Genomic DNA, 12,495 nt, shown 5'->3' on the forward strand with positions numbered 1-12,495 from the left:
GACATTGAGCATCAGCATCACAGATCAAAAAAGCAACAATGTGATTGAAATAAGAACCTACCTTCCCCAGCCCACATGTTTCTTTAAACAGAGATTAAGAGAAATCTTAGATACCCATTCTTCTCTCCATCCTTTCACCCTGTTTCTCCATAATTCTATGCAACAAGCCCACCAGGATGATTGGGAATTAAATTTCTTCCATATCAGTGACAATAGGAATCACAGGTCAATCTTAACTCCAAGACTCTAAGTTTTATACGTTTTTCGGGTTTTTATCAGTTTCTCTTCCCTATTACTCCCCCACACTCTTGAAGACTCTTCAGTGTTCCCTTATAATTGGAAGTTGCCCAGATCCTCAATGTCTTCTTTGAACATTCTTCTCAACATTTTGCTCTGTTGTGAATTTGGCCTTCCCCGAAAGTTAGTGTTTTCCTTGAAGTTCACTCAAGTGGTGGCTCATTGTTGTTTGTTTCTTTTCTGAATCAGAGAACACTAGTAGGATAAATGCTAAAAATGACACCTGGGCACATAATTTTCAAACTACCCGGAAAATAAAGCAAAAGATAAACTCCTGAAAGAAACCAGAAGTTGAGGAAAAACACTTTACCGATAGAAAAACAGCACTTAGAATTGCATCCTACTTCTAAGAAACTATGCAAGCAAGAAAAAAGTGAACTACATATTTAAAACATTGAGAGAAAAATAACATCAACATAGAATTTTTTACCCTACAAAATTATGCTTCAAAAGTGAAGGAGAAATAAAGGCTATTTTAGACAAATAAAATTGAGGGAATTAGTTGCCAGTAGGTGTGTACAAAACTTTGAGAGTTTCTTTAGAGTGAATAGAAATGATACACATTGGAAACTAATTTCCACATAAAGAGAGAGCATTAACGAAGTAAGGGAAGGCAAAATTTAAACTGTTCCTATTGTTAATTGATCTAACCGAGAACAATTTGTTCAAAATGATACCAACAATGAATTTGATTATACATACTTACATATATATATGTATATATATATATACATATATATATATATAATGAATATATACATGCTTGTGGATGCCCATATACAAGTAAATTGAAAGACACAAGACAAGAGAAAACAGGAGGGGACTAGGATTGTGGTGTTATTATAAAGTACTCACAGTATCTGTTAAATGACATACCGTTGTTTGAAAGTGGTCATGGATTAGTTGTAAATGTATATTGCAAACTACAGGGCAACTAGGAGAAAAAATGTTAAAAACAAACAAATCAAGTATTGATATGCTATAAAAAAAGGAGAAAAATGTAACTGTAACTGTCCAGTTAAAACCACAAAACACAGAAAAAGAGTGGAAGACAAAAATAAGAACAGGGCAAAAATAATAACACTAAAAAACAATAACAGAAACAAATGTGTATATATAGAGAGATAGATATATGCTTGATCCTCCTTTAATTTTGAATGCAGCCACTTTTTTTCCCTTCCTCTCTTATGATCTCACAGGATGAAAATTCCCTTAACTGACTTGATGGCTTTTCAGTTTCCAATGGAGTAGAAAAATATTTGCCACTCTGCAGAATAATTGCTATTTAGAGAGATGCACAGTGAAACTTTATGGACAGAGAAAGGTGTAAAGGTTCAGAGGTGTTTTTTAAAAAGAAGCAACATTTAGACTGACATTTAAGGTTGTGAAAGAATCCAATAAACTGGTTGGTGAGTTCAGGCCATCTAAGAATAACAAGATTGAGGATATTATATTTATCAGCATTCTTTAGAGTGGGGAGCCACTCATTTAAAAAAAGCAGCAATTTGTTCAGTACTTGGCCTACACTCAGTATATACTGCTGGAACCCAGACTTTAGAGAAATTTGTTGAAATTCTCTGTACAACAAAAAGGATAAATTTGATCCATTCAGTAAGAAAGGATGAAAAGCTGAGGACTGTTTGAAGGAGGGCAGAGGAGATCCAAAAAATGCAAGAAAAGAAAAGATAGAAAACCAAGAGCATCATGGATGAAAAAGTTTCTTGAGGAAAGAATATTTTTGCTATGTGATGCCTGAGATACATACACTCTTCTTCAACTTTATCAAATTTTAGTAAAGTACATATTGCTTACCAGTGCTTCTTATTGTAGGAAAATTTTAAGATGGATTGAACTCAGAGAGAGGAAGAGCTTATATTCACATCTTTGCGAATGCATGGCATGTCAGGTGAAAAGCTGGAGGAAAAATATTTCAGTTGGTATCAGGGTTAACTGAGATCTGTCATTTTAGAAATTACTCTTTTTTTAAAAATTGAGTTTTATTTATGAAAATAAAAATTGTAACTTAACAGATGCCTTATAAATTAAATTAGCTAATTCTGTAGGATATTTCTCGCCTTATAAATTTCTTTTTTCATATACTATAGACCTAATGCTTTGTGGAACCTGCTTTGGGAAAAGATGGCTTCACTACCAAAAATGAACGTCAACAAAAAGAAAAATATCTGAATACAAATGAAATCTGTAACTATTTATGGAAAATATTTTCTATTAACCAACCAAGTAGAAATAGCTAGAACAAAAGGAAAGATTTTATTTACAGTGTTTTCATTCCTTAAAATAAGTGCCCGTGAATGGCTTTTTGTCCTTTCCTTTTTTAAGTCAGTATTATTAGTCAGAATAGGCTGGGTTAATGCAATAATAAATAAACCCTGAAGACCTTAGTGCTTAAGCCAAGAACAACTTTGTGTGTATGTATTTCATACTTTGATGATTTGAGAAAAAATATGTAATGTTATAGATAAGTAGGGAGATAGATGAGAGTTGAGTGACTCTCCTTTTTTTTTTTAATTTTTATTTATTTATGATAGTCACAGAGAGAGAGAGAGAGAGAGAGGCAGAGACACAGGCAGAGGGAAAAGCAGGCTCCATGCACCGGGAGCCCAATGTGGGATTTGATCCCGGGTCTCCAGGATTGCGCCCTGGGCCAAAGGCAGGCGCCAAACCGCTGCGCCACCCAGGGATCCCCGAGTGACTCTCCTTTATAGCATGATACTCTTTAAAATTTCGGCTGTTTGGATGTTCTAATTCTATCATCTATTAACTACTCAGATGAGAGAATTTGGAAAAAATAGTTATAAACAATCAAACTATCTATGATACGGGAGAGCTTGGCTCTTATCTCACAGAGTCAAAGAATGAATCTTGCAGACAAAGGAGAGTGAGTAAAGGAATAAAAGTTTAGTAAACACAGAGAAAGTTCTCAGAAGTGAGAGATGTCCCTACTGGGTTGCCACTGCGGGCTTGTAGGGTTGGTCTTTTACTGGAAGCCAACCAGGGAACTTAAATCTTTTAACATTGTCTACTGATATCACCACTGAGTAAGGACTAGTGATAACGTCTTTGATGCCTTACTTCTTCTTTGGGGTCTGGTTATCCTTTGTTGGTCACAGATGACTGTCATAAAAAGATACCCTCCTCACCCACACCTAGGGCAGGGTGGTCTGGCTTGTTCCTTTATCTCTGGTTTCCTTATACCTCAGCATTTTGGGGATTTTTGTGAGCCTACTTCCATGGCCCCCTACCTAGCCCTGCCTAGCCCCATTTGTCCTTAACTCATATAGTTGCCTTGGCTCAAAAGTAGCAAATAGGTTGGCTAAATGTCCACTGTCAAGAGTAATTAAGGGACCTCATTTAAACACAGGAACAAGGAAATGTAAACAGGTTTTTTTGGTAAGACTAACACTCTTCTGCCAATGTATTTTTTTTCCTATAAGTTTGGGGAAAGAAATCTACTTTTGGTTACATTTTAGGTGGTTATGAAATAATCATTTTATTACTAGTTTGAACATTGAAAAATACTGCCTCTTACCATACTTTAGCACTAAATTTTATTGATCAGATTTTCATATTTATGAATAATTCACTATATGAGATAAAGGAATTGTAAAGGAAGAGTCATGAGTGAAGGAAACTGTCACCTACCTGACATGTAAAAATGGAAAATGTGGCATATTGAAATTATGACTAATAATAGGAAAAATCACATTTCTTAGAATATTGGTAAGGTTGCAAATACACACACATAGGAGCATTTCATCATTATAATAAGATATAATGAAAGTTTGAAACTAATTTGAGATTGATCATTGCTACATCTTATTTGTATAATTGAAATTTAAATCAGTAAGTATTTTTTGAGCATTTATGTTGTTCAAAGCACTGTACTAAACACTGGGAATTAAAAATATCAAACTGCTGACATATTCTCCAAATACAGAAATTTACATTCTACTGAGGGACACAAATAAATATGGTCTCTACAAAAAAAAAACAAAAACAAAAGCAGATAAATGATTGTCCTATTAAATGTGTGGCTTTCAATGGGAAATTTGGAGGTAGAGATTATTTCTGACCCAAGGTGTTGAGAATTTTCCTGGGAAGAGGTTCTCATTGAGTAAAGGTCAGATCATGGTTAAGCAAACAAGGACATGAAGATATTATCTGTAAGAATATCCATGGACAAATACACAAGAAAAGGACTTTTCAGGAGATGTTCTGGGGGAAGAAATGCTTTATTTGGCTGCAGCACATAATAGGATAGAATAATAATATTAGCAATATGTATTATTAGTGGTAGATAATCCATTTAATACTTGCTTTGTGATAGATACGATTAACACTTTACATATATTAATTCTTATACAATTGTGTAAAGTAGGTTATATTATTATTCTCATTTTCAGAGGACAAGTGAGATTAAGTAACTTTATAAGTGTATACATCTAGTGAGTTATAGACCTGAAATTCAAAGCCAGATCTGGCTGGTGAGTCAAAAAAAATGTAAAAGTGAATTTAGTATTGGATAAAGTGCTTTGATTATTGGGCAAGATACTTTTAACTTCATTGAGCACATGTTGGTCTGTATTTGAGTCAGATGGTGAGATCTGCTTTCTATTAGAACAAAATTAAGAGCAGCCTATAAGGTACATTGAAATAGGAAAAAACAAAATGGTTAGTAACAGCTTCTGGGCCTGAATTTTTGTTGGTGTGATTTAGGAAAGTGCTAATGAAGTGAAAAACATAATTTTGTGAAACAGACTCAAAAATGACTTGTGGGGGAGAAAATACTGCTAATTAGAAGAAAATAAATGAAATAAAGCATGTATCAAACACAGATCAGAGTGGAAATTGTAGTAATTTTACAACCCTAATTAAGAAGTGAGAATTTGAGGCACACGGATGGCTCAGTCAGGCATCTGACTCTTGGTTTCAGCTCAGGTTATGATATTAGAGTCATGAGATTAGGCCTCACGTTGGGCTGTACACTGAGTGAGGTGTGAGATTCTCTCTCTCTCTTCCTCTGGACTTCTTGCTTGTGCTCTCTCTCTCAAATAAATAAATAGATTTATTTTAGAAAGAGAGAGAGAGAGCATGAGTAGGAGGAGGGGCAGAAGAAGAAGCAGACTCTGTACTGAGCAAGGAGCCTGGCATGGGCTGGATCCCAGGACCCTGGGATCATGACCTGAGCTGAAGGCAGACACTTAACTGAGCTACCCTGGTGCCCCATAAATAAATAATTCCTTTAAAATTTATAATTAATTTATATAGGTATGTAGTACATATCCAAGAAAGGAAGGAAGCCTAAAAGGATAGGTCTGTTACTGTGAGCCACTGAAATTCAAAGGCAGTTCATGACCATAGCAAAACTTAGTAGAAAATTATGATGATGAAATGAATTATGAATTTCCATAACTATGAGATAAGAGAGATTGCTTTCTAGAATAATCAGTCTACAGAACTAAACAGTAGTGCAGAAGGTTTCCATTTCACTAGAGCAGGGCCAACACTTGACACCAACGAGCTTCCCAATTTGTCCCAAACTAACAGGAGGAGAGTAATACTTAATTATTGTTTTATTGTTAATGTTCCTGATGACCAATGATGTTGAGTATCTCATCACACATTTACTACATTTAATTTTTTTTTCTCTGTAAACTATATCATTTTAGGTAGGGAAGCAGTATTATTATTTTTTTTCAAATGGTTTGACAGTTTTTCCCTCTTTTACTAGACTATCTTTTCTCTCTTTCTTTATGGTACCTAATTCCATAGTTGATTCTATCTCTGAATTTTCCCATTTTGCAGATGGGTCAGATTGTCTGTTCTTGTGAAAATTCCACACTATTTTTATTTTTATTACTATGACTATAATAATGTCTTCATAACACCCAGGGAAAGACTTTCCCCCATTCTTTGTTTTTACAGCCTGATTCACCTTCAAGATCTTTAGTATAAGATATCCTATAACATACACATGTTTATAAATGTTATAAATACATAAATTTATAAATACATAAATATTATAAGGTTCAGCAATTTGCCTAAGAAGGTTTCTGGATTTTTATTAATATTGAATTTGTTTTGTAGCTTGGAATCTTGACCTTGTATAATATTATCTGAATGCCACGAAGCATAAATGACAAGCATCTTTGCTGCAGCCACTTTCTCCAGACTTTCCAGCTATTTAGTTCCTCTTTTGGTTTGCTGTTAATCATTAATAATATCTTAGCTCTTGTTCCTTTTACTAGTTGACCATTAGAAAAAAATGCTTTTATAGGTTGATCGTTTTATTTACAATATTGGGAATTTTTCTTATAGCTATTGTTTTGGCTTATTGTTTCTGTTGTCTCCCACCCGTCCATCCCCCAAACTCCAGGCTAAGGACAATGTCCTTTAACTATCGATGCTTTCATTTTGGGATAATGACAATAATCCCTCCCTTCAAATCCACTTACCTCTATTGCACAAGTGGCTAGGTGTCATGCTAGATATCAGGAATTGTATCTCTAAGTAAGAAAAGGAGAATAGGCATTTGATGACAAGAATATTGGTATTGTCCACTTGAAATAATTTTGCTTTTTTATTTTTCTAATTTACTTTTTAATCACCTAGCAAAGACATTTCTTAATAAATTCTTTTTGAGAGATTTATATCTTGAATAAAAAGTTGGTTCCAAAAGTCCCTGCAATATTATTAATTTTTTGCTATATTGAAGGAAGAATCTAGAGCTAAGTGTTTATTTGAAAATTTAAGTTTTAGTGTTTAATCGAACAATAATAGAATTGCTAAAAATTAATGCTGCTTTTCATGCACATTGTCTATTAAACTGTAATTTCTAACAGGTAAAATATAGTGATCTTTTAGCCCATAATGCTATTAGGCATTGAAAACAATAATTATTTGCCAAAACATAGTATAGTGGAGGGTCTCCATGAATTCACATTTGTAGATTTGGTATTAAAGATTAAAGTAATGCAGAATGTTAAAAAAAAATGTGTGATTAGAAAACATCAAATGAAGCCAATGTGTGACTGCAAAGCTATTTTGCCAATCCTGTGTACTCTCACTCATTTAGCAAATGATGATGGTACATTTTATATAACATTTATGAATGCCTGCAGGCAACATTAAGACAATTCTTCAATTAGCTTAACGGACATATTCTAGAGGAAACAAAAAACTGTTAGTTATTTTTCATATGATTTAGCAGGAGTAAAAGCCACAGCAGAATTGGGAAAAGAAAACATTGATGGCAAGCTACAGATGTTATTTCAAGGACAATATTGGAATGGTTATTTCAAAGGGTATCATCCTGTTAAGAGCTGAACTCTGAGTTCTTCTACTTCCCTAAGATCACTTTGAAATGGAAATGATAAGAACCTTTAATGTCTTGCCCAAATAGGAAGGTGCGCAGAAATCAGAGCTATGCTTGGCAAGAGATAAGAGGCATTGCAAATAAAGCTGGGATGAGCAAGTATAACATGCATAGTCCCAACAGAATAATGAGAAGATAGAATGGCCCAAGACTGCAAGTGGAGATATAGGAGTAGTTAGAGATACCTTCTTTATGTGTTATCTTCTAATAGTGACTATATAAATATTTATTCTGTGAGTAGGGAATATTGTGGCAAACCTGGATCAAAATTGATATGCACGTTCTTATTTCCCTCTAGAAATATCCCCAAAGATTTTCTACATGATGTTGTTTCCTCTATTAAAGCTGAAGTAGAAATTATTTTAATCTCATACAGCCTTGGTTATATCATGTATTAACCTATCTGTGTAGGAAAAAAAAATGTAAGATGAAACTGTGGAAGGCTACATTCAGATTTTATGTTAACCGTAAGTGCCAGAAATAAAGAACACAATATACTTAAAGTTGCACTCAGGAAAATTTCATAGATATGGCTAATAGAGTTACGGCACTGAGTGTATCATCCTGAACTCATTCTGTACAAACGCTGAACTCCAGAAGAACTTGACCTATTTTTTTTCTGTTTACCAGAGAGCTTGTACAGGGAACTTCCTACAATATCGATACTTATTATCTTTCTTTTATTGTTATCTAGAGGGAGCACTTTTTTAAAAAGTAAATGGAGTCGCCCCTGTGTATCAATAAGGAAACTTATAGCTCAGCATTGGACAGCTGAGACCAGCAGGGTGCTCCTGCTGAATACAGATTCATCGATTTTTCTCTTTCTCAGAAAGTTACTACTCCATTTACTCTGTCAAAACCCTTGCTTCCAGGCGATGTAGGAACATGCTGGATGTGAAGTAAAATCACACTGCTATATAGGTGTCTGTGATTGTTGCTTACTTAGACAAGTTTCAGAAGGCAAATAATCTAGTGTTCACTTACATTATAGAAATAAATAAACCAAAAACCCCTTATAGATAAATTAGTTCATCTAAGTTTATAAGAATATTATGTAACCCATAATAACTGTCTTCTATGTGTAAGTTTTTCCTTTCTAACATATAAATACATATTTAGTAATGACTATTTCTTCCGAAATACAACCTTTTAAAAAAATTCCTACTGAGAGAATAAGTGATTTTTAACACCTGCCATCTAACAACATTTTTAGAATAATTAAGTTTTAACACTATTTTACCCTACTAAACCAGCTTATTTAAATTAAGATCTTAGTTTGAAAACTGGAGCTTAGTTTATCACTCAAAATTCTGTTTGATTATTTTTTAAATCTACATTTTCCATTTTATAAGAATATAAGCTTGAATGTGAATAAGTAAATGCCTATAATAAACTTATATAACTTAAATTTTAGAAAAGAGGTATGTCTATTGCATAACTGTAAATCAACATTTCTTTGCTTTTAAGTCATTGCAATAATTCTAACTGAACTTTAAGGTACATCATCAAAGATATATTTTTAAAACTTCAGCTATAAGTTTTTCCCATATATGAAAAATATCTTCAAATAATCATGGTTTAAAATTTTGAACAAAAATTTTGAAATCTGGGATCCCTGGGTGGCACAGCGGTTTGGCGCCTGCCTTTGGCCCAGGGCGCGATCCTGGAGACCCGGGATTGAATCCCATGTCGGGCTCCCGGTGCATGGAGCCTGCTTCTCCCTCTGCCTGTGTCTCTGCCTCTCTCTCTCTCTCTCTCTCTCTCTCTCTCTCTCTATCATAAACAAATAAAAATTTAAAAAATTTTTTGAAATCTTACTGATTATCAGAGATAAGCCTGAGAGTAATTTTTTTTCTGAGAGTATAAAATTAAGAACACTAGAGAACTGATAATGTATGCACTTTAGGGAATGTGAAACAAAGCTTTCAGAGAGATCCCAGATACATATATCAATAAATTCATTGCAAATACTGCCAGATATTTTTATTTGTTTTTATTTTTGTTTTTAATAGCACAGACAACTTTTTCTCCTAACTTTACTGATTATTGTGACAAATTGCCTTCTTTGCCATGATCTTGCCAACCTCAACCAAGGTTTATACTGCCACCTAAATTTAGAAATGACATCTTTTATTTTTCTCTATGTGGCAAAGTTCTGTTAGTCTGAAATTTCATCAGAGGTATAAAGTAGCATGTCATCCTTAACTGACAATGACTGGGTACAGCAGGGATATTGAATTAAGGCATCATAACATGTTTAGGGAGGCATGATAAAGTTGTTAGGTAGTTGTTCTATTGGCATAACAGAAACTCTCATAAATTACAGAGTTGTGATATAGATAAGGAAAATATAATGCAAATGGTTAATTAGATAAGGACCATTAAAATTGTAAAAAGAGCCTGTTACAGCTATATTTATATTTATACTCCATATCCATTATCTTTTTAACATAATTGGTAATGAAATATTGAAACTACATTCCTCAAATCACTGGATTTCAGTACTCTTACCTAATAGGTCATAATATAAATGAAATAAATAATATAAGTGAAATGAATATTACTCTTACAGTGTGTGTGTGTATACACTCTACATTTGACTGTAACAATCAATATTTTCAAGCCTTCAAATATATAGCAACTCTACTCATTTTATCTGGACCTTGATTTCTCTCTAAAAATTTGTACACGAAGTTTTTAAGGATTAAATTAAATCTTTCTAGCCATTTAAATATAGTGTGCTTAAAGAAAAAAAAATGAAGACAGTGTGGTGAGTTATTACTACAAGAAAGACTTTGAGGACCTAGAAAGTATAGTCTTCTTCCAAGTCAGACTTTTAAGAAACTTTTATTAGTGTTCATTCTGAGGAAGTGACAATTTATCTTGATTGTCATTTTCTATTCATAAGGGGGGAGGCAGTTTGGTTAACATGCATATGGCTGAATGGTTATAAGAACAAATTGAGTCACATTTTCCTTAGACACTTTTGTAAGTTATTTTGTACTATGAGGTCAGTAGTATCATAGTTTCTCAGGGATATGATCTTGACAGAAAAAAAGCAACTGTTCAGTTTCATTAAAAACACAAGAAAGTAACGATATACTTAGAAAGCATCATTGAAATACTCCATTTATTTCTCTCTAATGCAATTCAGGTGTTCTTCTGCATGTTCTAGGACAGTGCTTCTCAAACGGTAATGTGAAAACAAATCACCTGGGTATCTTATTAAAATGCAGATCTTATTCAGTACAGCTGGGTTAGATCCCAAGGCTGGATGTCTAACAAATTCTGAGGTAATATTAATTCTGTTGTTTCCTCGAAATACGTTTTTTTTTTTATGACAGTCACACACAAACACACAGAGAGAGAGAGAGAGGCAGAGACAAAGGCAGAGGGAGAAGCAGGCAGAGGGAGAAGCAGGCTCCATGCACCGGGAGCCCGATATGGGATTCGATCCCGGGTCTCCAGGATTGCGCCCTGGGCCAAAGGCAGGCGCCAAACCGCTGCGCCACCCAGGGATCCCCGAAATACGTTTTGGTAGCTTCTAGGTAATGCTGTTCCTTCTGGGTTTTTAAACCACATAAAATATATGACATTCGTATATTTTTATATGAAAGGTAAAATTTAACACCCCTCACATTTACACTTTATCATAATCTAGATTATAAGAGACTGGTTTTATGGTCTTAATTTTATGTTCAAAAAGGCTTATAGTTAATACCCCCATTTGATTAAAAATATTAACCAAATTAGATCCTAAGACTTCAGATATTTTGATCAATTTTTCTCTATTAGCAATCTTCCACATTTACCATTAGTTCGACATAAAATGGACTCTAATAAAGCATTCATAACTCACTGACAGAGTGCCACTTAAAAGAAAACTGATGGATTTTATACAGATTTTAAAAAGAGGAGAAATAAAATAAATTTCTTTCTGGGATGTTTTGGAAAACCCAAATACTTGTGCTTGTTATCTTTCCAGGCTTAATTCATTAAGTATCCTTAATGAATAGATAGATTCATATCTATCTATGATATGAATAGATATCTATTCTATCAGATATAGATAGAATATATAGATTTCTGTGACTTTACCTAGTTTAGCACCCAAATCTATAAAGCATCTGTGTTGTGAACGGTAACAAAAACTGTGATGAGTTCCATGTGTCTTTATACATCTTTGTGTGTGTGTAAATTGTGAACGAGATTAAGACAGGGAGATGAGACAAACAGAAAAGAGAGAAGGAAGAAAGAAAACATCAGAAAAGTGCAATTCTAAATTAACTGAAGCAGCTGAAGTCTGGGATTTATATTTGCTCCATCTTGTTCTTCGAGACCACAAACCACTGTGCTTCTGCTGCCTGCATTTTCTAACTGGGTAGAGAATCACCTGATTCACCGCCTTTTTGCCTTTGCTTTAATGACATGGAAGATCCATATAATAGTGGAATTTTATTTCTTACCTGAAAGTCAAGAAGGGCTGAAAAGATATCCCTGGTGGTGTCTTCATCAGATTTGTAAGATTCCACCCAAATCATGTTGTTAGTCTATTACAGTTTGTGTGCGTGTGTGTATGCTGGTTGAAAGATCTCCATCAGTTTTCTTTTTAGATACAAGAAAACCTTTAAAATTGATTACTGATAGTATTTGTAAGATTTTTTCCTCATATTGCACCCCAAATAAACAGTGACACAAAGCAGGACATACTACTACATGCTTTATTAACCCTGAGAAAATATTCATTACCTGATTCATTCCTGCAGTGCATTATTTCATTTGGCAAAAAGTCAACAGAAGAG

General features: G+C 33.9%; 2 protein-coding genes across 3 annotated transcripts in view; one reads left to right on the plus strand and one right to left on the minus strand.

Moving 5' to 3' along the window:
- The window catches only part of LOC112676069 (uncharacterized), a 446,166-nt gene that overhangs the window by 123,482 nt on the left and 310,189 nt on the right, over positions 1–12,495 (minus strand). The gene's annotated exons all lie outside the window — the stretch shown is intronic.
- The window catches only part of LOC112666841 (ral guanine nucleotide dissociation stimulator-like), a 471,056-nt gene that overhangs the window by 119,972 nt on the left and 338,589 nt on the right, over positions 1–12,495 (plus strand). The window lies entirely within an intron of this gene.

This window comes from Canis lupus, chromosome 16 (assembly GCF_003254725.2).
Source record: "Canis lupus dingo isolate Sandy chromosome 16, ASM325472v2, whole genome shotgun sequence".
NCBI lineage: Eukaryota > Metazoa > Chordata > Mammalia > Carnivora > Canidae > Canis > Canis lupus.